The sequence below is a fragment of the Aotus nancymaae genome, unplaced genomic scaffold, assembly GCF_030222135.1.
Source record: "Aotus nancymaae isolate 86718 unplaced genomic scaffold, 86718_ANA_hifiasm-v0.15.2.pri h1tg000014l, whole genome shotgun sequence".
NCBI lineage: Eukaryota > Metazoa > Chordata > Mammalia > Primates > Aotidae > Aotus > Aotus nancymaae.
The window spans coordinates 81,692,729-81,720,318 of NW_026988425.1; the positions used below are offsets into that span (position 1 = coordinate 81,692,729).

General features: G+C 35.5%; 1 long non-coding RNA gene across 2 annotated transcripts in view; it reads left to right on the forward strand.

Moving 5' to 3' along the window:
• LOC105734655 (uncharacterized) overlaps positions 1–27,234 on the forward strand; it is a 595,258-nt gene extending 568,024 nt beyond the window's left edge. For both annotated transcript variants that reach the window (XR_010342607.1, XR_001111573.2), the window contains exon 5: positions 27,176–27,234. This is a non-coding gene — a long non-coding RNA (uncharacterized LOC105734655). The remainder of the gene's footprint in view (positions 1–27,175) is intronic.
• The last annotated feature ends 356 nt before the right edge of the window (positions 27,235–27,590 follow it).

A 27,590-nucleotide genomic window follows, 5' to 3' on the forward strand; every position in this document is an offset into this window, starting at 1 on the left:
TTCTTCTTACTGAAATTAAAATGTGATTACAGAGTCTACTGTTCTTCTCAAATTTCTTTCATATCTAGAATATTTATGGTAAATTAAGGTAACATTAAAGTTTAAAATCATTTTGCTTTTCTTGTATTAAAATAGGAATTATTCAATGATTGATCTCAGTTGCTTTGAGGATGTTCAAACCAAGCCACATAAGAGACAGATTTAAAAATAATTTAAACCTATACTATTTCTGATTTGCCTCTCTTCCTCTTAGTGCATGACAAAGATATTTTCCACCAACACTTTTTCACCCAGCATGAACTCATTAAGGAAAATAACATATAAGGAAAAGCAAGCTACTAATTTTTCAGAGGACATTTTATTAGATGTGTGAGTCTTATTCCAGTAAATTCCAATGGCAATTCAAATATGTCTCATCTCATTCTGTAATTAATATTTTTACATTTAGAATTCATATATGTATACACACACAGATTCTTTTTAGTGTTCTAAGAACTCAATCAAATGTAACCAAATTATAGCCCTTTAAATTTATTACTTATTTTATTGCTCTTTTAATCAGCCCTCATGAAAAGAATCTGGGGGAGAAAGTCATTCTCATTAACTGCATCAAATATGACATTCTGATGCTTAATATTAAGATAATACTTTTGTTTAGAGAAGTCAATCTATTTGGTTGAATGACTAGATCTCAGGGAAACTTGTGATTCCACCTTGGGCAATTTATGTATTTTTTCTCCATCTCTGTTTCCTCATCTGCAAAATAACAAAGTTAGAATAAATGTTCCTTCCAACTTAAGGCTCTAAGATAATAATATTTATTATCTATAGAGTTTTGTTTCCTCTTCATTAAGAATTTATTGGGTGGGAACAGTGGCTCAAGCCTGTAATCCTAGCACTTTGGGAGGCCGAGGTGGGTGGATCACCTGAGGTTGGAAGTTCAAGACCAACCTAACCAACATGGAGAAACCCTGTCTCTACTAAAAATACAAAATTAGCTTGGCATGGTGGTGCATGCCTGTAATCCCAGCTACTCGGGAGGCTGAGGCAGGAGAATTGCTTTTACTCGGGAGGTGGAGGTTGCCATGAGCCGAGATCACACTGTTGTACTCCAGCCTGGGCAACAAGAGCAAAAAACTTTGTCTTGAAGAAAGAAAAAGAGAATCTCGTTTATTTATAATAATGAGACTCTTTGAACTTGATAATCAGAGCTGTCATTAGAGTCTCAAGTCTCTATCATATGAGCCAAACTTCTATGACCCATACTCTATGAAACCTTATTCAAAGCACAAAACAATGCTGTGGTTGGTATAGGTGTGTGCTCTAGCAGCATGTGGGAAACTTTACTGGAAGGCATCAACTGAAAGGAAACACACATGGAAATATCCTGTCACCCATACTGAAACCTTCCCCAGTAGACTGAGGCCTATCATGAGATCTCCCAAGCCTGATGGCCCACTGCTGCCATCCCATCATCAAACTTCTCTTCTCTCTTTCAAAAAATTTTTAAGCATAGACTATTATAATACATTCTTTGCTGGTGATGTATCTTCCAAATACCTTGAAATAACTAGCTTTTCATATAAGGTTTTAATGCATTTTTTTACCCAAACATTCTACATATTTTTTCTTCATAGCACTTGAAATTTCCTGGAATTTGGTGGGATTGAGAAAAATGAAAGACTTCTTAATTTCTATTAAGAAAATTATTTTTTGATAGTAGCAATATTATTTCCTATATCTAAATAGAAAAAAATAACTTTGCCTTAAATGTAACTTATTTATTTTTATAATAGCAGATTTTATTAATTGGCAGTCTTCTTAAACTCTTAATTTTATCTCTTGCCAAAAATATTCAGTGTAGACTTTAATTCTTATTGTTTTCATGGATGTATTTTTTTTCACAGATATAACATGCATTAACTGGACTATAAGTCTACACAGACTAAATATGACCAAATGTTAGCCATATTCTCTTATACAAAAAGCCATTACTCTTTTCAAAATGTTATTTCTTCTAGTGCAGATTATGTACAGTCATGCACTCAAAATTATAATAATCCATTGTACATGCAAACACTGATGTTTTTAGAGTACAGAAGAATGATATAGCTGCCTATGTCATGTTATTCATATGTTCAGAAAACTAAAGCCTACTTCTTGGCTGGGTGTGGTACCTCACACCTGTAATCTCAGCACTTTGGGAGGCTGAGGCAGGTGGATCTCTTGAGGCCAGGGATTTGAGACCAGCCTGGAAAATATGGCAAAACCCTGTCTGTACTAAACATATTTCAAAAACAGCTGGGTGTGGTGGTACACACCTGTAATCCCAGCTACTGGGGAGTCTGAGGCAAGAAAATCACTTGAACCTGAGGTAGAGGTTGTAGTGAGCCAATATCATGCCGCTGCATTTCAGCCTAGGTGACAGAGCAAGACTCTATCTCAAAAATGAAAATAAATAAATAAATAAATATAACTAAAGGTATCTTCTTCTAATCATTAATAGTATTATAATTATTTTAAGTAATCTCCTAAGATGTCACATATAATATTAAAAGTATAGAATTTTTCATAGTAGTAAGTTAATGATTTTTATTACAAAGATATTTATCAAAATGTAACCTACATTACCTGAACAAATATGTATTGATCTAGACAATAGTGGTAGAGAGAGAGAAAGATATAAATAAGATGTGATTCTAGACACGAAGTTATTCCTAATCTATTGGAAGAGATAAGGAAGGAGTAAAAGTAACTATAGTAGAATGTGGTAAGATATTTAAGTTTAAAAATGTATGTGTGTGTGTGTGTGTGTGTGTGTGTGTGTGTGTGTGTAATTGAAAGCTTTGGCAGGGAGAAACACGGAAGACTTCAGGTGAGGTTGACATCTGTGTTGTTCTTTGAAGGAAAGAGTATTTCAATATCTGGAAAAAGTAGGGAAACCTCTTGACCATGTGAAGGCAGAAGCATCACCACTGTGTGATTAACCAAGGTCATTCAAGAATGATAAGCAGACCAGGCATAGTGGCTCATGTCTATAATCCCAGTGTTTGGGAGGCTGAAGCACAAGGATCACTTGAGGCCAGGAGTTTGAGACCACACTGGGGAACATAGTGAGACCACATCTCTAAAAAAGGCAAATGATAAGTGGAATTTGGCAGGAACAGTGCAGGGTATTTGGAGAGGACCTGCAGATTGTGTATCACAAAAGTTAGGCACTTCTTGATTTGTAGCAGGCCTTGAAAGCCTTAGGTTTTGTTTTATAGGCAGTAAGAACTCATTGAGGTGAAAGAAAATATAAGAAAATGAGTGGCTTACAATAATGAACTTGGATACAGAAATGGGCAGTCAAGATAGAATCATTTAAGGACAGAATGCAATAATGTGGATAAACCAAAATAAAAGTCTGAACAAAAGAATGCCAGTAGAAAGAAAATGGAGCTATTAGATGAATGAGAAATTCCAGAAAAAAATTCAGATATCGTGAAGATGTTTAAATATATGTCCATGAGGGGATGTAGGGACACAAAAGGGATTTGAGACTGGACTAATAGAAGAATGACAAAATAACTAACATAACACATACATGGGGATGGGAAGAAAAGAAGACATATATGGTGAAATCACCTTTACACACGTTATTTAGAGCCATCCAAATGACACTGGGAAAGTAACTTAGCTACAGCAGTGTGATTATGATATAGTGGAGTAGGAAAAGCCTGAGCTTTTTTCATTCTGGAAGAAGCAGTATAAAAGGCAAGTGTTAAACGAAATGAAGCCAGGTAATAAATTAGCTAGAGAATGATATCAAAGATAACTATTTTTATTACTGAAGTATTCTTTCTGTCACCAATTAAAAGCTTCTTCATGACTTCTACTCACAGCCCTGACCTTCTCCCAGGCTTGAGCTCTTGATTATGATCTTAACTGTGAAGTTAGAGTGAAGAATGAGTTGGTTGTTATCTTCATAGAGCTGAAAGTAAAACTTTTGGAAGGGGATGCCATCAGGAAATACAGAGGGAATAGGGAAGAAAGAGAAAAGAGCCTTAGAGGAATGCCTAGATTTAGGTTTGTAAAAGAAGCTAGGGAAACAGAGAAAGCAGGGGGAGAGACATTGGAAGAGAATCTGGAGAGAAAGTTTCAGGAAAGTTGACTTTTCTGGAAGGAGGAAAGGAGAAGTGGTCAAGAAATCCCATATGCTTTGGTGAGATTCATGCAGATAGTTCTGACAGGAAGCAACCAGAGAACTATTATAAGAGGTTTGGCTCAAATGCAAGATTTTCAGATGCTGAAGGGAAATGTAGGGACTGTCCTGATTAAGGCTGAGTAGGACAAGGTAAATACTAGGTGAGGAGTGAGGCAATGGGTAGGTAGGTCAAAAGTGGTGAAAGAGAAGGAAGGAAGAGAGGAAGGAAGGAAGGAGCAAACAGTGGGGAGACAGGGTCAAAATTTGTGTGAAACTTGTAATTGTGCATAACAGTTGGGAGGTTATGTGAAAAAGCTTTTTAGGAATAAAGAAGAATTTGGTTAAAATAATGTATAGAGGGCCTGGTGCGGTGGCTCACGCCTGTAATTCCAGCACCTTGGAAGGCTGATGTGGGTGGATCACCTGAGGTCAGGAGTTCAAGACCAGCCTGACCAACATGGTAAAACCCCCATCTCTACTAAAAATACGAAAATTAGCTGGACGTGGTGGCAGGTGCCTGTAATTCCAGCTACTTGGGAGACTGAAGCAAAATTGCCTGAACCCAGGAGGCAGAGGTTGCAGTGAGCTAAGAGCACATCATTGCACTCCAGCCTGGGTGACAAGAGTAAAACTCCATCTCAAAATAATAATAATAATTAATAATAATAATAATAACGTGCATAACTAACTAACCCCAAAGTTGCAGTTGTAATGTCAATATGTCTGACAACTTGGAATCTTGGTCATCAAATTTTATTTCTACTGAAAACCTTGCCATTAAGCTGATGATATCAGGTCACAGATTTTGAGACAACAGTCTGATATAGACTGAATTGTATCCTCCCAAATGTATATGTTGCAGTTCTTACCCCAGTATGATTATATTTCAAGATGGGGCCATTGGAAGGTAATTAGCTGCAGATGAGCTCGTAAAGGTGGAGTTCTCATAGTGAATTAGTGCCCTTGTAGGAAAAGACATCAGGGAACTTGCTCTCCTTCTGTCCTGAGAGGACACAGCAAAAAGCTGGACATCTGCAAGCCAAGAAGTGGGTGTTCACCAGAACCTGACTTTGCTGTCACCCTGATCCTGAACTTTCAGCATTCAGAACTGTGAGAAATTAAGTTTCTGTTGTTCAAACCAGTCCATCTATGATGTTTGGTTATGGCAGGCCAAACTGACTAAGACTCAGTCATTGATAATTTTTTCCCCTAATTTGCAGTATTTTTAGTGGTACCATCTTAATATCATCTAATTCAAGATTATGAAACTCGTGAAACAAGTGAAACAGAATCCTACTCTTACTAAGGTTTGAATAGAAATATAGTAATAAGTGATTAAAATAGAATTTAGGTTTATGAACTAATAAAAAATATATAGTAATAAAATATCATAAAACAGAGGATAAAAGGAATGAAGAAGAAAAGAAATGGAGTCCTTTGGAAACTTAAAATGTCCTGCAAATGTCATCCAGTAGAATAGATTAGGAACAATACCAATTGAAATGGATTGACCTCTCACTATGTTCTAGGCACGTTTACCTCCCCAAGCTTTCTCATTTATCCTCAAATGACCTTCTGAGGAAGGTGAAATAGCATTGCTGCCCTCCTACTGTAAGGTAAAAATAAATCCAGGCAGGTAAGGTGAAACTTTCCCAATATTACAATGAAATAGCAATTACAGTGCAAGCCTATGAAAGAGCTAGGACCATGCTTTAAAGCAGCCGTATGCTCTACAAGATTTACCTCAGTAAATACTATTTTGTACTAATTCTTTTTACTTATATATAAAGCTACACCCACATAAAATACTTTTTATTGGCATTTACTTACTACTTCTCAATCTTAAAATGGAGGCAAACACATACAAAATGTCTAGGACAAGGTTTAAATATTAAACTTTTAAGAATGCTTTCCTGAAATGTACACTATTTAACTAAACTCTTGTTACTTTTCTATCTTCACACAAACCCACAACGAAGATCTAGTATCTTGATGAACTCAAATTGAAAGGGAGAATGTTTATTCCTCAAAGTGTCTCTCTTATTTCCTAATTACAATTAAAAAATTGTAAATTTAGTTGTAACTTTCAAACTTGGATTTTAAAATAGAAAAGGGAACTAGAACACTCTTCCGAGTGTTAGGTCTGACAGTTTAGGTGTGTGGTCCTTAGTGGAGTAAGTAAACAAACTCTGACTTTATCAAGCCCAGGTTGTTTTACACTTAACTGATTGTATTAATGAGATCTTGTTCAGCCCCTCCAGTGTGTTGGCTAGAACACTGATTGAGCTAGACGGCCTGTGTTTTGTTTAGATCAGCACATTGTGTGGCTATTGGATAGTAACACACTTCCTTGGGTTTCTGAGTGGTGAAAGCAAGTAAAATTTTACTAGGTGGCCTTAGAGGGAACCCGTGGTTTTATACTACTTTCAGGAGGTGAGGGCAACAGGAAGTGACTTGATCCCGCTGCAGACATTGCCCAGGGGTCCGTTAACAGGAGAGGATGTCCAGGGCAGAGCCGGCCAATTCTGCTAGAGGCCAGCTGACATTCATGTGGTTTATCTAGATCATCCCTATGAATGTCACTGAGGAAACAGTGTTTCACTTCTTAAAATATCTCCTACAAAACTAAAAGGAAATTGCACCAAGTATGGCATCTGGGAGTGAGGTACACAGCTGCCAAAGACAGGAAATCTGAATTAAAGCTGCCTTCCACCATTAGATTCCTTTAAAAATAATTCAGATTCTATGATCATCTAAATGAATACAGTCAGAGAGATTCTGAATTCCATTGTTTTCTATGCAGTCTAATGTAATGTGCCTCAAATTTTCCATTGGGTGGTTGGTGTGATGATGCAAGTGGAAGGAACAGGTTGGTGATTTGAAGTAAAAAAAGGACGTAGACTAACTTCCAATTGCTTACAATTTACAGCTGGCCGGGCCATAAACACAGCTTCTAGACTTGCCAGCCTTCTCAAATTGGCCTTTTTGATCTCCCTTTCTGCACTCAAAGCCATACCCAAAAGTACCCTGACTCAAAAACCACTGAAGGGTGTGGTCTCTGCTTGTCCTGGGCAATGAACAGGGAAGCTATTTATGTCTAGGGCATCTCTGTTCAGTGACTCATGTTTCGACTGGAAAATTGGCCACAGCTTTCTAGCAGCTCTTTCCTGCCAGCTCTCCTGGCATTCTACCCAATGCTTCCACTGCCCCGCCCCCTCTCTCCTTGCCCAGTCTGCTTTTATATTCCTGAAGCCCCCACTTAATAATAGTCATTGTTCCATGTTAACCTTGAGGATCTGGGAGAAAGGACAATGAAGGGCAGAGCTGTATGCTATAATGAGCATTTGGCGCTATAGCAGGTGGAAAAGGCTTTGGGGATCTGGGCAGATTAGGAGGAGAGGGGGCTCTAGCAGATGTTGAAGCAAGATGATGTATTGCTGCTCACTCTGGGATTCAGACAATACCAGTGCAAAAGTAGAACAGGGAAAAGGGGAAAAAATTGATCCCTTCTGATACAAACTGGGCTAGAAACCAGACACACTTGAAAGTGAGCATTTAAGAGACAAATTTGTTTCCAGGCCATGGATTTTCTCCTGCCTTTTCTCTCTCTCAATCTCTCTCTCTCTCTTTCTGCTTCTCTCCCTCTCTCTCTCTTTTCTCTCATTCTGATGGCAGATCAATTAGCAAATTGTCCTTTTAATTTGAGCGTTAACTACATACAGGGCTTGACATATTTCCTATCAGTTTAAGGTTCTTATTAATATGACTTTTTTTGCAGCAAAAAAAGCAATGGATGCATCAAGAATTTCATTTTAGCCTTTTCTGAGAACGAAGAAACCATGTAAAGCAAAGGTAAATGACATTTAAATGATGATTAGTTCACCATTTGAAGAAATATATATTTAAAGTTGTCCTTTTGCATTGAGCTAGGCAACTAAATAATAACAAAAATGTTGACATTAACAAGTGTTCCATTCACTTTACAAAAATTAATACAAATGAACCTTAATCTTAATAGATTTGTGATATTTTGTTTTGATTTTTAATATTTATTTCAATATGTTTTGTAAAATTCTAAAAATATAGATGAATTACCTACTGTTTGATATGGTTTGCACAATTATTCACACATATGCATTCACACAGATGTATATCATACATTCTGGCTGTGGAAGGAGAGGCAAAATCCAAGTATTCATCGAATATAGAAAAAAATCACAATTGTTGAATATTGATAACACTGAAAACAATTATGGACAAACATGTTTCAGAGAATGATATATATGAAGGGTTGGATTGTCAAAAATTAGCCCTAGGAGTTTTAGCTTCTTCCCTTTTCCTCAGCATTCAATGCACTTATTCTACTAAATCAATTTGAATAAAAGTGGGAATAAAATCTATTCATATTTTGCCCATAAGAAAGACATTAGAAGCTAGAGATTATAACCAATAACTTTTATCTACTTGGCTATGTTGTCTATGACTAGATTTGCTTATATGATAGGAAAAAATGGCAGCGCAAATAGAGAAATAATGATGAGAAGAATTTTCCTCTTTCTAGTAAGAGTTAATTGACTAGAAAGTCTGTGCTCATCGTAAATTATTTAGGTTTTATTTAAACAGGAGCAGTTAAATTGAGTATTATTATTTACATTGTCATAAATCTGAATTAAATCAAGTTTCATAGATTTTGTGTCTGCATTGCCATATCTACAAAGCAGTAAAAGGCACTAGCCAGGTAGGTAGTTATCAAGAATGATAAATAAAACTTTTTATCCTAAAGTTGTTATATCTCCCATTCTGAGGAGTTGGGAGTGGGAAATGGAGAGATTATTCAACACTATCAATATCTGATACAGTAATTTGACTTACTAATCATTGTGTCTCATCTTCCATTATTAATTTAAATAATTTTGGAATTTATGCATTTAAGAATCAGACTTGTGTATAGTAAGTATGCATCAAAATAGTATTTTGTGGAATATTTCAGAACTTGTACCTTTTACCATTTGTTCTTAGGCAGGTAGAATTAGGTAGTTCACTGAGGCTTGAGTAATAGAAGATAAAGCTACTAATTTTAAGATGTCTAACATATGCACTGTAAAAAAAATGAAATCACCCAAATTTCACTACAACAAAACATATTGTAGTGAAAACATTTTATTATGCTCAAACAATCCATGGGTCAGGACAAGGCAGAGTGGATATGGCTTATTCTATTCTCAGTTGTGTCTGGAGCATTAATTGAGGAAACTCAGATGGTGGAGATTACCAGTGTTGCTGGGGTGTGGAATGACCTGGAGGCTGGTTCACTCACATAAATGTTGCCTGGTTGGAATAACTCCAAACCTGAGATCAGCTTTGACTATCAATAGAGTGTAACTTGTGACCTCTCCATGTAGTTTGAGCCTTTCAAAAAATGAAGCGTGGCTACCTACAACCAACTGATCTTCAAGTAGTCAACAACAATATGCAGTGGGGAAAGGACACTCTATTCAGTAAATGGTATTGAAAAAATTAAATAGCCATATGTAGAAAAATGAAACTGGACCCTTATGTTCTACCATATATAAATATTAAGATGATATATATCTACCATATATAAATCTCAAGATGAATAAAGAAGTATATGTAAGACCTGAAACTATAAAAATCTTACAAGAAAACCTAGAAAATACTCTTCCAGACTGTCGCATAAAAGCAAAGATTTTTATGACCAAGACCTCAAAAGCAAATGCAACAGAAAGAAAAATAGATAAATGGGACTTAATTAAAGAGCTTCTGCACAGAAAAAAAACAATTAATCAACACAGTAAACAGACAATTTACAAAATGGGAGAAAATATTTGCAAACTATGCATCTGACACAGAACTAATATCCAGAAGCTACAAGAAACTCAAAAACAACTCAAGAAGAAAAAAAAAATGCCCCATTAAAAAGCAAAGGAATGGACAAACACTTCTCAAAAGAAGAAATGCAGGTGGCCAACACACATGAAAAAATGCCCAACATCACTAATTATCAGAGAAATGAAAATCAAAACCACATCTCATACCAGTCAAAATGGTTATTATTAAAAAGTTAAAAAGCCACAGATGTTGGTGAGGATGTGGAGAAAATGGAACGTTTATACACTGTGGGTAGGAATGTAAATTAGTGCAACCCTTATGAAAAACAGTATGGAGATTTCTCAAATAACTAAAAATTGAACTACCATTCCACCCAGCAATTCCATTACTGTGTGTCTACCCAAAGGAAATCATTATCTCAAAAAGACACCTGCATTTGTATGTTTACGACAGCAGTATCCACAATAGAAAAGTCATGGAATCATCTAAGTGTTCATCGACAAATGATTGGATGAAGAAAACGTAGTATATAAACATCATGGAATACTCTGCAGCCATAAAAAGAATAAAATCATGTCTTTTGTAACAACATGGTTGAAACTAAAGGCCATTGTCTAGTGAAATAAATCAGAAACAGAAAGTCAAGTATCACACGTTCTCACCTATAAGTGGGAGCTAAACAATGGACACACATGGACATAGAAGGTGGAATAACAAACACTGGGTATTTCAAAAGGAGGGAGTGTTGGAGGGTGGTAAGGGTTGAAAAATTACTTACTGTATATAATGTTTACTATTTGGGTGATGAATAGACTGAAGCCCAAAACCTCACTATCATGCAAAATATCCATGTAACAAACCTGCACCTGTATCTCCTGAATTAAAATTAAAAATGATGTATGAGATCTAAAAGAAAGTAGCTGGAAAGGAAATATCCAAAGGGCGAGCTGTCCATGAGACCAAGGAAGAAGCTGCAAGGTTCCTTCTGACCTAGCCTCAATAGTCATAGGGCATCCTTCCAGCCTCATTTTATTGATTTCAGGAGAGCCATTAAGGCCAGCACAAATTCTGGAGGGATATTCTACAACTTGATCAGGGAGTGGCAAGGTCACATTGCAGTACCATATGGTACAGGAGTTTTAACTGTCTTTGGAAAATGCAATGTTCAAGTTATCTTTCTTACAACATATATTTATCAGGTTTTTAATTGAATTTTTAAACCATAATTTATGTAAAAAATTTGAGGATAAAAATATGTGCATGTAAATATAATAAACAAGTCTAAATATCTGTATTTCTAAGTACTGGTAGTTGGCTGTGGTAGTAAAAATGTATTTTCTGAAATCTGATAAAACAGTTTGAATCCTAGTTTTGACATGCATTAGATGTATGCATGGATAACTTTCTAAAATCACTGAAGCCTGATTTTTTGTTTATAAAATGGAGATAAAAATAATACACACTTTATACAATTATTAAGATTGAATGATGTATTGTATTTAAACCATACAACTACCTGGCTATCCAAAAATGTTTGTTATCTTTATAGGTGTAGGCTTTGTGATGATGAAAATACGAATACAGACATTCCTACAGATAAATCAATAAAAATACTGAATTGGTATAATTTGTGACAAATGTTCATAAGTAATAAAATGCTTTAATACTTAATATTAAAATTTCGATGTCAATTTTTCTATTTATTGAAGCCTCTAGTAGTATGATGAATTTTCAAATCATGTAGTTTCTTGTATACAGACTACATTATTGTCACATCCAGAGCTATTAAGTCAATATTCATTTGTTTAATAACTGTTAAGTCAGGCCCAAGTGATACACTGTGAATCTGGAAACCATCATTCTCAGCAAACTGACACAAGAACAGAAAATCAAACACTGCATGTTCTCACTCATAGGCGGGTGTTGAACAATGAGAACACATGGACACAGGGTGGGGAGCATCACACACTGAGGTCTGTTGGCAGTGGCTAAGGGAGGGACAGAAGGGAGTTGGGAGGTTGGGGAGGGATAACATGGGGAGAAATGCCAGATATAGGTGACGGGGGGATGGAGGCAGCAAACCACATTGCCATGTATGTACCTATGCAACAATCCTGTATGATCTGCACATGTACCCCAGAACATAAAATACAATAAAACAAAAACAAAAACAGAGTTTATAAATTGTGAGAAGAATTAATTCTTCTGTATGGGAATGGGCATTAATTCTGTTATATGGGAATAATTAGGAGGGATTAAGATGATGGGGTTAAAAGATGTAAGAAAAATTCATTCACTCATCACTAGATATTTAATTGAGTGACTATTAATAATGCAGACTCTGTGGTAGATAATAGAATATAAAGATGATCAAAGCATAATCCCTACTTTAAAGGAGTTCTTCTATGAGAAAAACTGACACGTTAAAAGACAATTCTAAAAGAAAATTTTAGTCAATAATAACTTAATTGTAGATTTTAAAATAACTTAAAGAATGTACTTGGATTGTTTGTAAATCAAATGATAAATGCCTGAGGGGATGGATTCCTCATTCTCTGTGATGTGTTTATGTCACATTGCATGCCTGTATCAAAACATCTAATGTACTCCATAAATATATATACCTGCTATGTATCCACAAGAATTACAAAGAAAGAAAGAAAGAAAAGTAGTAGTATGCCCAAGTCTGCTTGTGTGGTGAAGGCTTCCTGAAACAAGTGATGCAAAAGTTTGGTATCCAGGGCAATTATGAAGAAACTTGATGAAATCAAGTAGGAGAGAGGAGTCGGGGGAAAATGTTATAAAACTTTCTTTGAAGGTTTCCTCTTAAATTGTGCTACTTGTCTGCATAAACATGATAGAGTATGTGGTAGACGTTTTGCCCAGATCATGAAGTTTTACCCAGGTCATCTTCCAAAAAAAGTACTGTTGTCCAGATGCTGGGTATGCTATCGACAAGTAACCTTTAGCTGTCAGCCCCTTCTAGAAATTGCCTCAGCTAAGCAGAGTCGCCTCAGCTATGCAGAGTCACCTCATCCAAGGCCACGTTTTTGTAGGGAAAGCCAACATCCATGACTGACGAGGGTGTGAGTATAAAGACTTGGACATTTTTGCCCACCTGAGGGAACACTGAAGGCCATTTCCACTCCGGAGCTCCCAGTAAGAATGCCTTGGGTCTGTGATGCAGTTCAACTTCTCTCTGCCTGTTTCTCTCACTTTCACAGTTATTGACCTCAAGAGTTCTCCTTAATAAATATCCTCCACCTCTGCCTTTGATTCTACTTCCTGGGAAACCCAACCTATGACAGTATGTTAAATAGAATAAATTTCGAGAAATTTAATTGTAAATTTTTCTTTGTCTACTGGATTCCTATAATATGAGCATTTCCCTCACTTCGTGTTTTTAATAGACAACTCAAATATTAGTGACATCAGTCTGCATTGTAAAAATAATTACTCAAATTTGGTTGAAAAGTATTACTTAGAAAGCACAGCAGTAAGCTGAGTTTTAGTCATGAATCTCTCATCTATTTATCATTTGATCATATTTTTGGATAACTGCTTGCCAAAGCTAAAAATTTTAATTAGAGCCATTTTTGAGTAGGAAAAGCAGAAAGGATGCCTTTGAAAGCAATAATTCCTTTTTTGTTTCTTTTTACTCTTATACAATTTAAAAATAGTCAACTGAATTTTTAAATTTTAAATTGATAAATAAAATTGCATTTGATCCTTGCCAAGTTGACTCATATATTTTATGGATGAAATTAGATTAATTAAGATACTACAAATTCCATGAAGTTATTTATTTTACTCTTCAGTCGAATAGCAAATATTCACTTTGGTTACACAATGAACATTATCTTGAGAGGTTTCGCAATATTTATTATGATAATTTGTTATGTTGCATTTACATAATATTTTAAAATACTGTGTAGTCTTAGAGCCCAGTCCTTCCATGCATACTCACAATTAGGGCTTGTTTCTTGATGTCTGTATGCAATCATTTTTCCCTTACACTCTGATAAAAATATAGTGGAAGTAGCACAGCTCTTCTGCTTTGCTACGTTTCTTCTGGTTGCTATGGATGTGGCCCTCGTTTTTCCTCCTTTCTTTGCATTGGTCCTCTCAACATAATCACAGAGTACATGAGAAAGACAATAACAACAATAATTATAGCGAATATTTGCTGAATTCATACTATATGCTTGTCATGACTCTAATTCCTTCACATGTATCAATTTATTTAAGTCTCATAATAAAACTTTGGAGTTATTATTTTCCCCATTTTAAAGATAATAGATAACCCTTATCTAGAATGAGGGAGAACTGCCATAAAATATTATACATTATGATTACTTCTATTTTGGGGGTTAGGTATAACTTCTAGCTGCTAATCAAATGAGAAACATAGCTTATGCGTCTGTTAGGAGAGGTAGAAAAAAACCCAGAAAGTTAATATAAATGTTTCAAATGCTTTGAATATGACATAAGGAATTTATAAAGGAAAAAACTGAATCACAAAGTGACAGGTGTTTTCCTGAGATCTCCTTAATACGAAGATCTTAAAAACACAAGATCTCTTTGCTGCGGGAATGCTTAAAAATGGAGAGGGAATTCATCAAATTATCCAAGTAGCTGCCCATGGGTACTGGAGAATGGGGTAGGTACTCATTTCTCTAATTTTCACACTTTCCAATTTTCTATAAAGAACATTTATTAATTATGTATTTGAAATATTGAGTTTGAAAGAATGTTGTATGTCAAAACCCTACTTCCATAAATATTCATCTATTAACGTGACAAACGATTATTGCCCTGACTCCTCACACCCAAAGATAACTCCCTTCTTTTACCCTATAGGATTATATGACTATGTATGTCCTACATACACAGTGATGAGGAGTGGCAAAAGGAAGACTCCAGAATCCTCTTTATCAGATCCTAAATGTGGTAGAAAATGAGAAGCCCCTAATGCATCTATATGCTTTCATAGTTACTCATATTTTAATTGGGAAGTTAATGTTACTCTTATTATTAATTTATACTTTAAAGTTTCATTATAATGCAATTCTCTCATTATTATTATTTTTTTTTAGCACTTTCTGAAATGAAGTCCACTATGTGCTAGGCACACAGAGAATAGAGCATGAAACCAAAGCAGCATGACCCCGCTCTCACCAAGACTGCAGGGAGTGATGGAGCATACAACTTGGTTTCAGAATACAATTCAGATCTTTCCTTTCACTTGGCTTTTTAAAACTTCTTTGAGGATGGTAAATTTTCATGTTCTATTAAATTTCATGCTGTAACTGATATTCTGGGATCATGTTGGCCAATAACTGGTAAGATTTGAAATAATTAGTCAACTAGTTTAGGCATGGCTTAGCACACTCCAGCTGACTTCACAAGTAAAGCCATGTGAAGAAAGGAGGTTTTCAGATAACACAGGTGGAAGTGGCGATCGTTCTCATTTCATGGAAAATATTAATTGCTCATTTTTTATTCACTGACAACTAGTGAAATTCCTTGCTCTACCTAATATGAAGACTTCTGAACTACCTAACTAAAACTTCATAGTAACTGAAAAGTTTGGGTATTTTATTTTCTTGGAGAAAATTTTAGCTTCCAATCATCTATTACTTCAAAATGTTAAACTTTTCATGAATTTCCTCTATGTATATTTACGGGCATCACAAACATGTGTACATTTCTTATACCTTCATGGATGTTATTGGTGAGATGATCTCTTCTTGTCAACACCTTGAGGATAGAGACTTATTCAGGCTCGCCTCTAGCAAGTGCTAAGTGCCTGGGAACACAGAATAAATATTTCATGATAGGAAGATGATAGAATAAGAGGAAAAACCAGGGTAAAAAAAATTACCCTAATAAATTATATTTATTTTATTCTTATTTGTATATCATAGTAACTGTAAAAATATTTGCCTAGGGATTTATTTGTTTTACTTGTACAAATACTTGTTTTTGGGCATGTAAGAGTACCAAATATATACTGCATAACATTCAGAAATTACAGAAATGTATATATATTTATATAGAGACAATAAAATAAAATTTTTATTCTACCATATAGAAATGACTACATTTAATGAACTATATTTAATGTTATTTCTCTCGTATGTGTAAAGTTTCACTTAGTTAAGTTTATACATTTGCTTTCAAAACTCATTTTTCAATTAAACATTATATCCATTATAATGTTCATGACATCCTTTATTTATACCTTCGAATTTATTTTTAGGGCCAGGTGTGATGGTTCACACTTGTAATCCCAGAACTTTGGGAGGCTGAGGCAGGCAGATCGCTAGGTCAGGAGATTGAGACCATCTTGGATAACACAGTAAACCCTATCTCTACTAAAACTACAAAAAATTAGCCAGATGTGGTGGCACATGCCTGTAGTCCCAGCTACTCGGGAGGCTGAGGCAGGAGAATCACTTGAACCTGGGAGGCAGAGGTTGCAGTGAACTGAGATCGTGCCACTGCACTCCAGCCTGGGCAACAGAGCAAGACTCCATCTAAAAAAAAAAAAAAAAGTATCTTTTTAAAATATGCTAATGTATATGTCTACAACTATTTCAGTTATCTAAAATACGGGGCTATAATTAATAATAGTAATTGCAATCATTTCCAGAGAAAGTTTGTTCTGTGCTACACATCATGTACCTTTTACAACAAATTTGTTAGGCTAGATATTACATTTAATTTTTAGTGAAAGACTTGAGTTAATAGAAGTTAAACAGGCTGGGCGCCATGGCTCACACTTGTAATCCCAGCACTTTTCCAGGCAGAGGCAGGAAGATCACTTGAAGTCAGAAGTTTGAGACAAGCCTGGCCAAGATGGTGAAAATCTGTCTCTACTAACAACACAAAATTAGCCGGCGTGGTGGCACGTGCCTGTAATCCCAGCTACTCGGGAGGCTGAGGCTAGAGAATTGGTTAAACCTGGAGGGAGAGGTTGCAGTGAGCCAAGATTGCGCCACTGCATTCCAGCCTGGGCGACAGGGCAAGACTTCCTTCTTCGGCCCCCGCCCCCACTGCCAAAAAAATGGTTAAACATGTGTTTCATTGTGGAGTCAGAATTTAAACACAGCCTTTATCTCATTCACAATATCAGTCTGTTAACCACTTTGCATTTTTTTGCTCCATATGACATATATCATGTTGATAAAAATCTTTGTGGTATAGGCTTTGCACACATTTTAGATTATATCCTGGGGTATATTGTCAGATATAGAATTACACATTTATTTGAGGCTCTTAATACATTTGTTCAAATTATTTTCAAAGTGTGTTCATCAGATTCACATTGCGATCCCAGTGCAGTAGATCTTAGTATCGGTTATTTTCACCATATTTGATATTTGTTAATTAGATAGGACAAAAATGTATTTTATAGATTTAACTTTCAGATTAAAAAGACATATTGAATGTCTTCAATTTATGAATTAGCTATTTTATTGTTTCCTGTGTGAATATGCTGTTATACTGCTTAGTTTGTTTTTTGCTCAGGTATTACTGAGAAGTTACCTTTTGTTGACTTGTTTAGTAACAAACTTTTATATACCCATTCCTAGATATCAGGTACAGTTCAGGACGCCTTATATTTATTCCTCATTACCCTTACAGGTAGGTACTATCATTATCCCCATTTTTACAGATGAAGAAACCGAAGCACAGAGTACATAACTTTTCCTCAGGTCACAGAGCTAGTAAGCAAGGGAGTCAAACACTGCTAGGCTGGCTTGAGCAATCGTGACTAAGTATATCTTGCGAATATTTCCCAAACTTTACAATTTTTGTCCTATTTGGTTTAGTATTACATATATTACAAACTAGGTTTCATACAATCAAATCCATTGATTTTTATGCATTCTTTTATGTATAAAAATTATTTCTCTATATATTGGAAGGTAAGCAAACAACTACACAAAGACATGTTGTCAGGTGTGTTTATACCATTATTGTTTAGAAGAGAAAATCAGAAGCCACTTAAATGTCCATCCACTAAGGTGTGATTAAATATATCACGATACATTCCTACACAGATTGCACAGTCACAGGATGAGAAAGCTGGATATATATTTCTATTGACGCCGAATTTAGTCACCACATGTTGATAAAAGAAATGCTTTTAAAATAGAAGCTCACCTATGTTTTAAAAATATATGTGTTGTAAACACATGTTTACCTCAATCTATTAATATATTAGTAGAAATTTGTGCTTGGCTGCTTATCTCTTTTTGAAAACATCTTAAAGTGAGAATGGATTACTGGTAAAAAAAATTTTTTTTCCAAAAAATTTAGGGGCCGAATTCTAGCCCTAACTTTTATTAATGCACATGGCTCTTTGATTAAAATAAGAAACACGCTTTTTTTTTTTTTTTTAAGAAAAGTCTTTCTTTACTAAGAGATCAAAGAAATATTCTCTTTTTTTTTGCTGGTAGTTTTTCTGAAATATATGTGATTGATATTTTTAAAATTTCTTTTTCTATCTCTTGAGATATCTCTTAATGCACTGTAGATGTCAAATATGAGCAATCTGTATGTAGGCGAGAATGACTACTTGCTCCTGTAGGTAGACCTCTATAAGAATCATAATACACTACTGTTAACTTATAAAAATGGTCAGACACATAATAAGTATTTAGTAAATATATGTTGACTCTTGAATGAAGAGCTGATTGGAGTAATGTAAACAGCCTGTGTTAGTACCCTGACCAGTACTTAGGAAATATATGTTGACTCTTGAATTAAGAGCTGATTGGAGTAATGCAAACAGCCTGTGTTAGTACCCCGACCAAAGTTTAGACTTAATCCCCATATAATTTCAGAAATATATTTTTAAAATAATTATGAAACGTGTTTACATGCACCAAAATGTAAGCTTGATAGTAAAGATTTTTATTGATTAGTCACTTAGTCACTGCTGTATCATTAGAATTGAGGTCAGTCCTGACACGTACTCAATAAATATTGTTCAAAAAAGTAAATTAATAATTTACATGCTATGTAAAATAACCCACTATGTAAAGTAAACCATTTTTTCTAATAACTAGAAAGTGAGGTCGGTTTTATTGTAATTATCTCACAGGTTACAAAATTAAAACTGACAGAATGTATGTAACTTGCCCAAGCTTTTACAGTTGGGAAATGCTAGATCTGGGATCTAAAGCTTCTAGGATCTAAGTCTGGTCTTAGAGTTCATGTAAGCAAGCTGTACATCTTTTCAGTACATACGACTCTGGGGCTCTGAGGAAAAAGAGACTATAAAAATAAATACTTTGCACTGTTTTATTGCTACTCAAATGTCCTCTCATTCATTCATTTAGCAAACCTTTATTGAATGCTTACCATGTGTCTTTTTAGAAACTGGGATTGGATTACAATGGTTAAAAAAAAAAAAGGTGAAGATCCCCATTCCAATGGGGAAGGAGAGAAACAACAAATGTGCTAACTAGGGACCAAAAAAAGATAATTTAAAAATCTGATGATTGCTCTGAAGAAACTTTAAATGGGTTGATTGGGGATGGCTCCTCTAAGAAGAGAAAATTCTCCACTGGAAGATTTGGAACAGGCTGTTACAGGCAGGACCAAACAGCAAGGGCAATAAGCTCAGTGTGTGTGAGGATTTTGAAATGGCTGGTGTGCCTGGAACATAGTGAACCGGGGGAAGTGGAAGCCAGATGGCAAGCCTTTCAAAGTCATTTTTATTTATTTGGAATACTTAGAGCTTCCAGAGAATAGGTGTTTGATTTGGGCATTTTAAGCTGATTTAAGCCTTCTGAGCAACAATTAAAATTTATTTAATCCCTCTAACCAAACATAAGAATTATTTCAATCTTCAACAATGCTTTAAAAAATGAAGAGGAAAAAATAGAGATAGTATAAGTTAACATTATGAACCCTGTGAAAGATGAATTCAAAATAAATCACTAGGGATGTTCGACTAGCTACAGAAAAGGTTGCTTAATACCGGCATTGGCTTTCAAGAGAAATCATGGAATCTCCCCTCTGGAGATAGTTTAAAATAGGATTAGATATATTCATTCAGTGCAGCCTTGCCTGAGAGCTCCACTGACCTCCCAAGGTCTTGCCAGTCCTGTGATTCTGTGATAAAATTAGACCCTTTCATTGGACGAAAACAACCCAGGGTTCACCATGCCAACTGCAACCTGGAATAATTGGAAGGGACTGATTTTGGAGTAGTATACCTCCTACAGCTGAGACAAGATGCAATTAACAGATCCCCAGACCTCTCTTATTTCATGCTGTACTGAGTACTCTGCTGGTTCTCAGCCAATAATGGCTGGTATCAATGATACAAGCAAAGTCAAGTGGTCTGATCCATGATTAAAAAGTAGATGTCTTTATTAGCTGCTGACCTTGCTTTGAGCAGCATGGCTTCAAGAACTGTGTACCTATTAGCTGATTCTTTAATCCTTGAAAATAGAAACCAGATGAATCCAATAATGCATTTTTATTTGGCTTTTTTCCACCATTCTCAAGATGAAATAACTCAAGTTCCTATGCCAGGAGCCTTAACCTAATTAAGCAACTCAGCTCAACTGTTCAGATACTTAATCTGCAGTATTTACCCATTGCATTTTCTCAGTTAGCAATCCCTGCTTTGAAGAAAAATTCAAGTAAATATAAATATTTTTTTCTGACACTCATTTAGAGGTAACTGGGCATAGTGACTAGAGCACAAATCTGGAGTGAGGCAGACCTGGAATTCATGCCAGCTCCTTGTGACCTAGGATGTAACTATGAACTTGAAGAAGTTTCCAGTCTCTGAGGCTTGTGTCTATGAATCAGGGATAATCTTATTACCCATTTCATAGACTTGATATTAGGGTATATAATAACATAGTTCTCTTTATTCATCATCTACATTCTTCTTTATCCCATCTCTGATGATTATGTTTTCTTGCTTACTATTTTTCTCTCACTTCCCACCTTCACCCTCTGCTAACACACACACAAATACACAAGAATCCGGAGTGAGCTCCATTAGAACAGGAACCCTCTGACGGTGCCTACAAAGAGTTACACATAAATATCCCTTGACATACATTTGTGGGGCAAAGGAAAGCACCAAACATTTTGCATACTGGTGCCTGGTATATTATGAGCATTCTATAAAAGGTCAACTGATTTTTTTCTTGGAAATAACAGATTTAGCTATATCTATCAGTTTACTTTGTCATCTGAAGCAGCCTGCTATCAAGAGCAAAATGAGAGGAACTTGCACAGTGGACAGAGCTTGGTGCTGACTTTGCTAACAATAATGTTACTTTATTTTATTTATTTTTTGAGATAGAGTCAGTCTGTGGCTCAGGCTGGAGTGTCATCATGGCTTACTGCAGCATCAAACTCCCAGGCTCAAGTGATCTTCCCATCTCAACCCTGAGAGTATCTGAGATTACAAGCATGAACCACCATGCCTGGCTAATTGAAAAAAAAATTTGTACATACAGGGTTTCCTTTTATTGTCCAGGCTGTTCTTGAACTCCTGGACTAAAGCAATTGTCTTGCTTCAGACTCTCAGAGTACTGGGATTACAGGCATGTGCTACCATGCTCAGTCACAATAATGTAATTCTGGATGAGCCACTGCATCTCTTTGGTTTCCTTCCATGGGTGAGATTCCATATTCTTATTAATATTGCGACTGATTTTTGTGCAACTATATATTACGTTCCTTAGTAAAAGGAGTAGAAGACATCAAAGAAGACATGCAGTTATGCTGTTAAATGCTCTCAGAACCATCCCCTCACATTCCGGGTATCCTCCATTAACCTCATTATAGAATGAGGAAATCAAGAAATAGAGAGATTGAAGAATGCATAAGTACATGAAACATTCCCAATGATTACCTTCACTACTTCCCTATTTACCTAGTCATAATTCACAAAACACAAAAGAGGAGACCCCTCAAGCTTGGATCAGCAGAAAGAACTGAGCAGGTTGGTGTTCATTCCTGGATATATTTGTCTTTCTTATAAGCCAAAATACCTCTGTGTTTGTGTTCTAGAGCAAATGTTTCTTTAGTCTCTTTCATAGAGACTAAAGCTTTTCTTCTTTACTTACTTTACTGATTCATCATGTACATTCAGACCTCAAGTATTGACTAGAACAAGGTTGAGGAGGAAAGCAATTCATGGCATGAGGTTCACATTTTGAAAGGAGGGTCATAGGACCCTGGAGTTTTAGATGTTAACACAGCTCCTTTCCACTTTAAAGTATTTGTGCAAATTTAAGATGAAAGAATACATGCTAGTTTGTTTTTAAACAAGTAAATATCTGAAAAGCTTAAGAGGGTGGGATGGACGATCATGAAAGGGAAAGGAAAACGGCAAAAGAGCAGAAGAAAGAAAAAAATGAAAGAGGAAGAACGTGAAAGAAAGAATAAAAAGATTTCTCAAACTCAAAATGTCAAGAAACACTATCAACAGGTAGAACTAATAACTAGAAAAAGTGCTTTAAGGACAAAGTTTTATATATATATATATATATATATGAGACAGTGGCACAATCTCGGCTCACTGCAACCTCCACCTCTCGGGTTCAAGCAATTCTCCTGCCTCAGCCTCCTGAGTAGCTAAGATTACAGGCATGCACCACCATGCCCAGGTAATTTTTGTATTTTTAGTAGAGATGGGGTTTTACTATGTTGGCCAGGATGGTCTCAATCTCCTGACCTCGTGATCTGCCTGCCTCGGCCTCCCAAAGTGCCGGGATTACAGGCATAAGCCATCGTACTCGGCCCAAGTTTTAATAATTTTTTGAAACTTTTTTTTTCAGAATTTAGAACTTAGATGGTGATTTGATTGGGGAGATGTTTTGAAAAGGGAAAAAAATGAATAGTAGAAATGTCTAAAGATGCTGATTAAGAGGAACAACAAAGCCAGATGGCATAAATGGCATCTTTAGGAATTTTGTGGTATAAGAAGCTATGCTAAAACGTTCCCCTCTGTCCCGAATGTGGTGCAGTCACACACTGAGTATGCTCTGTGTCCTCAGTTAGCCACATGAACTCACTTAATGCGCTCGGCCCTAAAGCCTCTACCTTTGTCTTAGCGATTTAGACTCTTTGTTTTTAGCTGTATTCAGTACTTCATCAAGCTGATTTTGTTGCCCTTTTAGAAATCTTAATCAGTAAAAGTTGTCTTCTTTGTAAAACAGTTATGGCATATCTATATTCTAGAATTTTAAGCAGCCATTAAAAAGAGTGAGGATATCTATATGTATTGAACTTAGATTAGGTTAAAATATCAACTTGCAGAATAATTGGTACAAACCTATTTTGGTTTCTAACAGCCACGTGCATATATTTGTATAATTATAAAGAGAGATAGAAAAAATATACATAAATGACTAGCTTTGGTTTCTGCAAGACAGAGATGGGGTAAAAAGCAAAGAGATTATTAATTTTTTTCTTCATATATATATTGTTTGTTATAATAATCATGCATTGCTTTTGTTGTTAAGATAATAATGTAGAAAACTATTTAAAGACTTCCTTATAGTTATCATGTAGGGCTATCCCTTTATATGAACTAATATTTTGGGTGAATTATTTGGAACATCATTCATAGTTATTTCCTAAATAATTCTCATGTTAGATATTTACTCCATGCATGCTTTAAACACTGAGTCAAATGCTGCAACCTGTCTATTCAATAACCAGTCTTCTTTTTTCCTTATTATATGAAAGCTTATAACAGTCTCAGAGGCAACATAGCCAGCTTAAAAGTGGAACAACTGAACCAAATGAAACGTAAGAAAACAGAAACAAATAGAAGCTCTAATATCCACACAACTAAAAGTGGTCATGATAATAAAATCCAGCTGTGGTGACATAAGCGAAAGTTGTTGTGTGGAAGGTGCAGGAGGACTCCTTCAAAAGAAGTATGGACAGTTAGTGCACACTTTTCTGGCCTTCCCGTCTCATTCCTTCCTGCTGCCAGGAACAGTGACATGAGAACTGGAGTGCTAACAGGCATTCAGATCATGAGGCAACATTATAGATGAAAGCCACACATTGAGGATGATGGAGCAGAAAAAGGGAGAGAAGGAGATTTTCTGATGATCCCATGGTACCAGTTGACACACCTGGACTGCCTACTTCTGACTCTCTTGTATTTGAAAGAACAAATTTTGTTGTGTTTAATCACTACTATTTTTGGATTTTCTGTTGTATGCAGCTGAATTTAGTTCTAATTGATGTAGACAAGTCTGTCTGTAACTAGATGCATGTGGAAAATAAAACTTTTATGGGAAAAATACAGAATTATGGAATCAAATTCTACATTTTTTGCTTTTGCAGCACAGGCATATTCTTTCCATGCTCTGATCTAGAGTAGCTCACTTGTTAAATCATGATAATTCTGGTTGTGTCTATTTTGTTTCCACTTCTGATGAATAATTGAATATTTAGAACTGTCATGAAAGGTTTTGGTCTATCTTTCTCCTGCTAACAATAGAAGGTCTTGATGAATTAATTAAGCAAAAATAAGAGTGTACTGAGGCAAAAGTGCTACAATCACTTAAACTTGTTTCTATGGGTCAAAGTGCTAATTTTTGAAATTCCAGAGAACAAAAATAGCTACTGTAAATACAAAATCTGAGCTGAAATGGAGCACAAGCCTTATTCAACAACATAAGAAAAGACCTGGAAGTAAAGCATCTAATGGGTTCTAATTCTGGCTCTGCTATCTAATCAGCCTTTGTGCCTGAATGATATCATACAGGTTATCTATGCCTCATTAGTGAAATGAGATAACTGATCCATAGAGAAAGGAAATATTTGATAGTGAAGTGAAGCATAGTTGAGGGAACTTTGCGAAAGCCTTCCCTCTATGAAAGAAGGTGTATTTCTGGAGCAGTTGTGCTAGCCATCTAGATACTCCGTTCACGCTGAAAGCATGATCTGATGCCTGGCAAAGAACAAAGGATGTCTTGAACAAATGATCATTGGCAAAGAACAGAAAAGGTGGCAGATCTTTTATCATGTTTCTGGGTTGTGAGCAGGCAGCACTTTTTCTTCCTCTCCTCCCAGTTGTCAATGTCCACAATAGTGAGAAGGAACTGTAGTACTAGCTCCTTTTATTAAATAAAAAGTTGTTCCCGCTGCATAACTAAAATTGTTGCTCTGAATCTCCTATGCACTCCAATTTCCAGTTTTAAAACTTTGATTAAGCAAACAATAAAAATTATTTTCCTCATTTTACAGATAAGATGATTTAAGTTCAGAGAAAAGGAATAACTTGATTAAGGTCACTAAAATATTGAATGGCAGAGCTTGAATCCAAAGTAGTTTTTTTAACTTTAACACTATTAGTCTAAACCATACCATATACTGGTATGCATGAGACACAAAGGAGCAAATTTTAACTAATATGCAAGTCTATTAGGGCATATTTAACAATGTGAGAAATATTCTCTCATTCCATTTCCCTCAAAGCTGTACATATGCTTGACAAACCAAATATTCTCAAGTACAAGACACATACACACACACACTCCCTATTTATAGTTTTAAATGGAAGAAAAAACTAAGTCCAAAGCTTGCTTCCAGGGAGAATGATACATATGAGAATGAGCATTTAAATGAAGATTAAAACTGTGGTAATAATTTAGTAGTGATCCAGGCTCTTAGCCATTAAGGGAATTTTCCAAGCAGAATCTAAGATAACAATGCATTAGAAACTCCAGAGGACACCAGCCACATCTTTCTTCACTCCTGGCTCCTCATGGCATATACCAGTTTCAGTAAAATCAAATGAAGCAAAAATATTTGTAGAAGAAAAAGGGATGCTTGAAACGAATTCTTCTGTCTGTAGGTCATAGGTCCTTTGGAAACTCTAATAATTTGTGAAACTTAGATTACTCCATTAAGACATCTACTTCATGTTCTTGGATGTTTAAGATTTGATATTTAAGATTTCTTTTTCATAGTAACACCTACAAGACTCTAAACCCAATTATGGTAAAGAAAAGATGATTTTTTGTGTTCTTACTATTGTATTGTAGGAATATCATAGTATCTGATCAAGGGGTTTAATGTTGCTAAATTCATAAATCAATGATACGTTGGTAAAAAATGTGACAGACTGTAAATCACATGTCATTACCAAGTAAGATTATTATCTGATTAAGAAGCTGATAAGCCTATAAATGCTAATGCCAGGTCATGTAAGTCAAGACACCCCATCTTTCTGTGAATCCAGGTCTACTTGCCACAATCTCTCTCAGAAATGCAGTAAGTTACTTCAACGTAAACAACGGCTGCACTACACTAATCAGAAATCTAATGGCTCTGAAGAGTTAATGCAGCTTTTACAAGGGGCTAACTTTATACTTGGTAGCAATTTTGACACTAAAAAGAGCATTCTTCAATAGAATCATATTCATGTAGAATTAAATTAACTGAAATAAATTTTAACAGAAAAAATATGAATGGCTTAGGCCACCGATCACCATTTATTTTGGTTTGGACAAAAGGGAAAAGGGACGTTCTTCTTTGTAGCTCTAGTTCAAGCACAAATAAGAGTGAAAATTCTTACAGTAATTTGATTAAAATTGTTCTAACTACACGTAGCAAGAAATTACTTTTGCTACTCTAACTACATGATGTGCACACTTCTGAGCTATGGAATTTCCCTAAAGCAGATGGGAAGCCATTTATTTTGGTAAGGGCATAGCCCTTTTTAAGATTTAGTTCTGACAGGAGAGCTATGTCAGCACAAATGAGAGAAAGCTGGTGGCCCTGGAGCAAAGTCCCTCTGCCAAGAGGACCCAGAAGGGGTTTCTTGAGGATTCTGACAAGAAACGATCCTGCAAAAATGAATAGTAATAACTCAGATCAGAAGATCCTTCCAGCTTCTACTAAGTAATAGGATTAAAAATCAAGGCAAATCCAAAAAATTATAAATCTAGATTTTAAATGACCTAGAATAATTCTTTATTTGTCTACATTAGTCTTGCTCTCCATTGACTAGAAACAGGGACCCTTTATGACCAGAAAGTCAGACTAAGATGGATAACTAAATATGTATTAATTCACATATGTTAGAAATATAATCAACCTAACAACCAAATCCTTAATTTACAGGTGAGGAATGCAAGAGCCAGACAAGAAAAATGAATTCCCTCAAATCACACTACTAGTTGTAAGTACAGCTAGAATTAAACTTAGTTCTTAAGTCCCAACCAATTTAATGTAGGAAGTCTTTGATCCTGTTTTGTAAATAATTGTACGATTTTTCCTAAGGAAGCTGGTAAACTATAGAAACACATAATTTCAATTACCAGTTTTGGAATTCAATGTCATAAATCATAGAAATGCATATGAAATGTACATAAGAATATATGACAATGACTAAAAAAACATTCATGATATTCAGCATTGGGAAGAATTTGCAGTAACTAGAATTCTACACTAGTGGGAATGTAAATTACTTCAATTACATTATAAATCTATTTGTTGATATCTGCTAAAGCTAAAGATATAGTACTCTATCACCCAG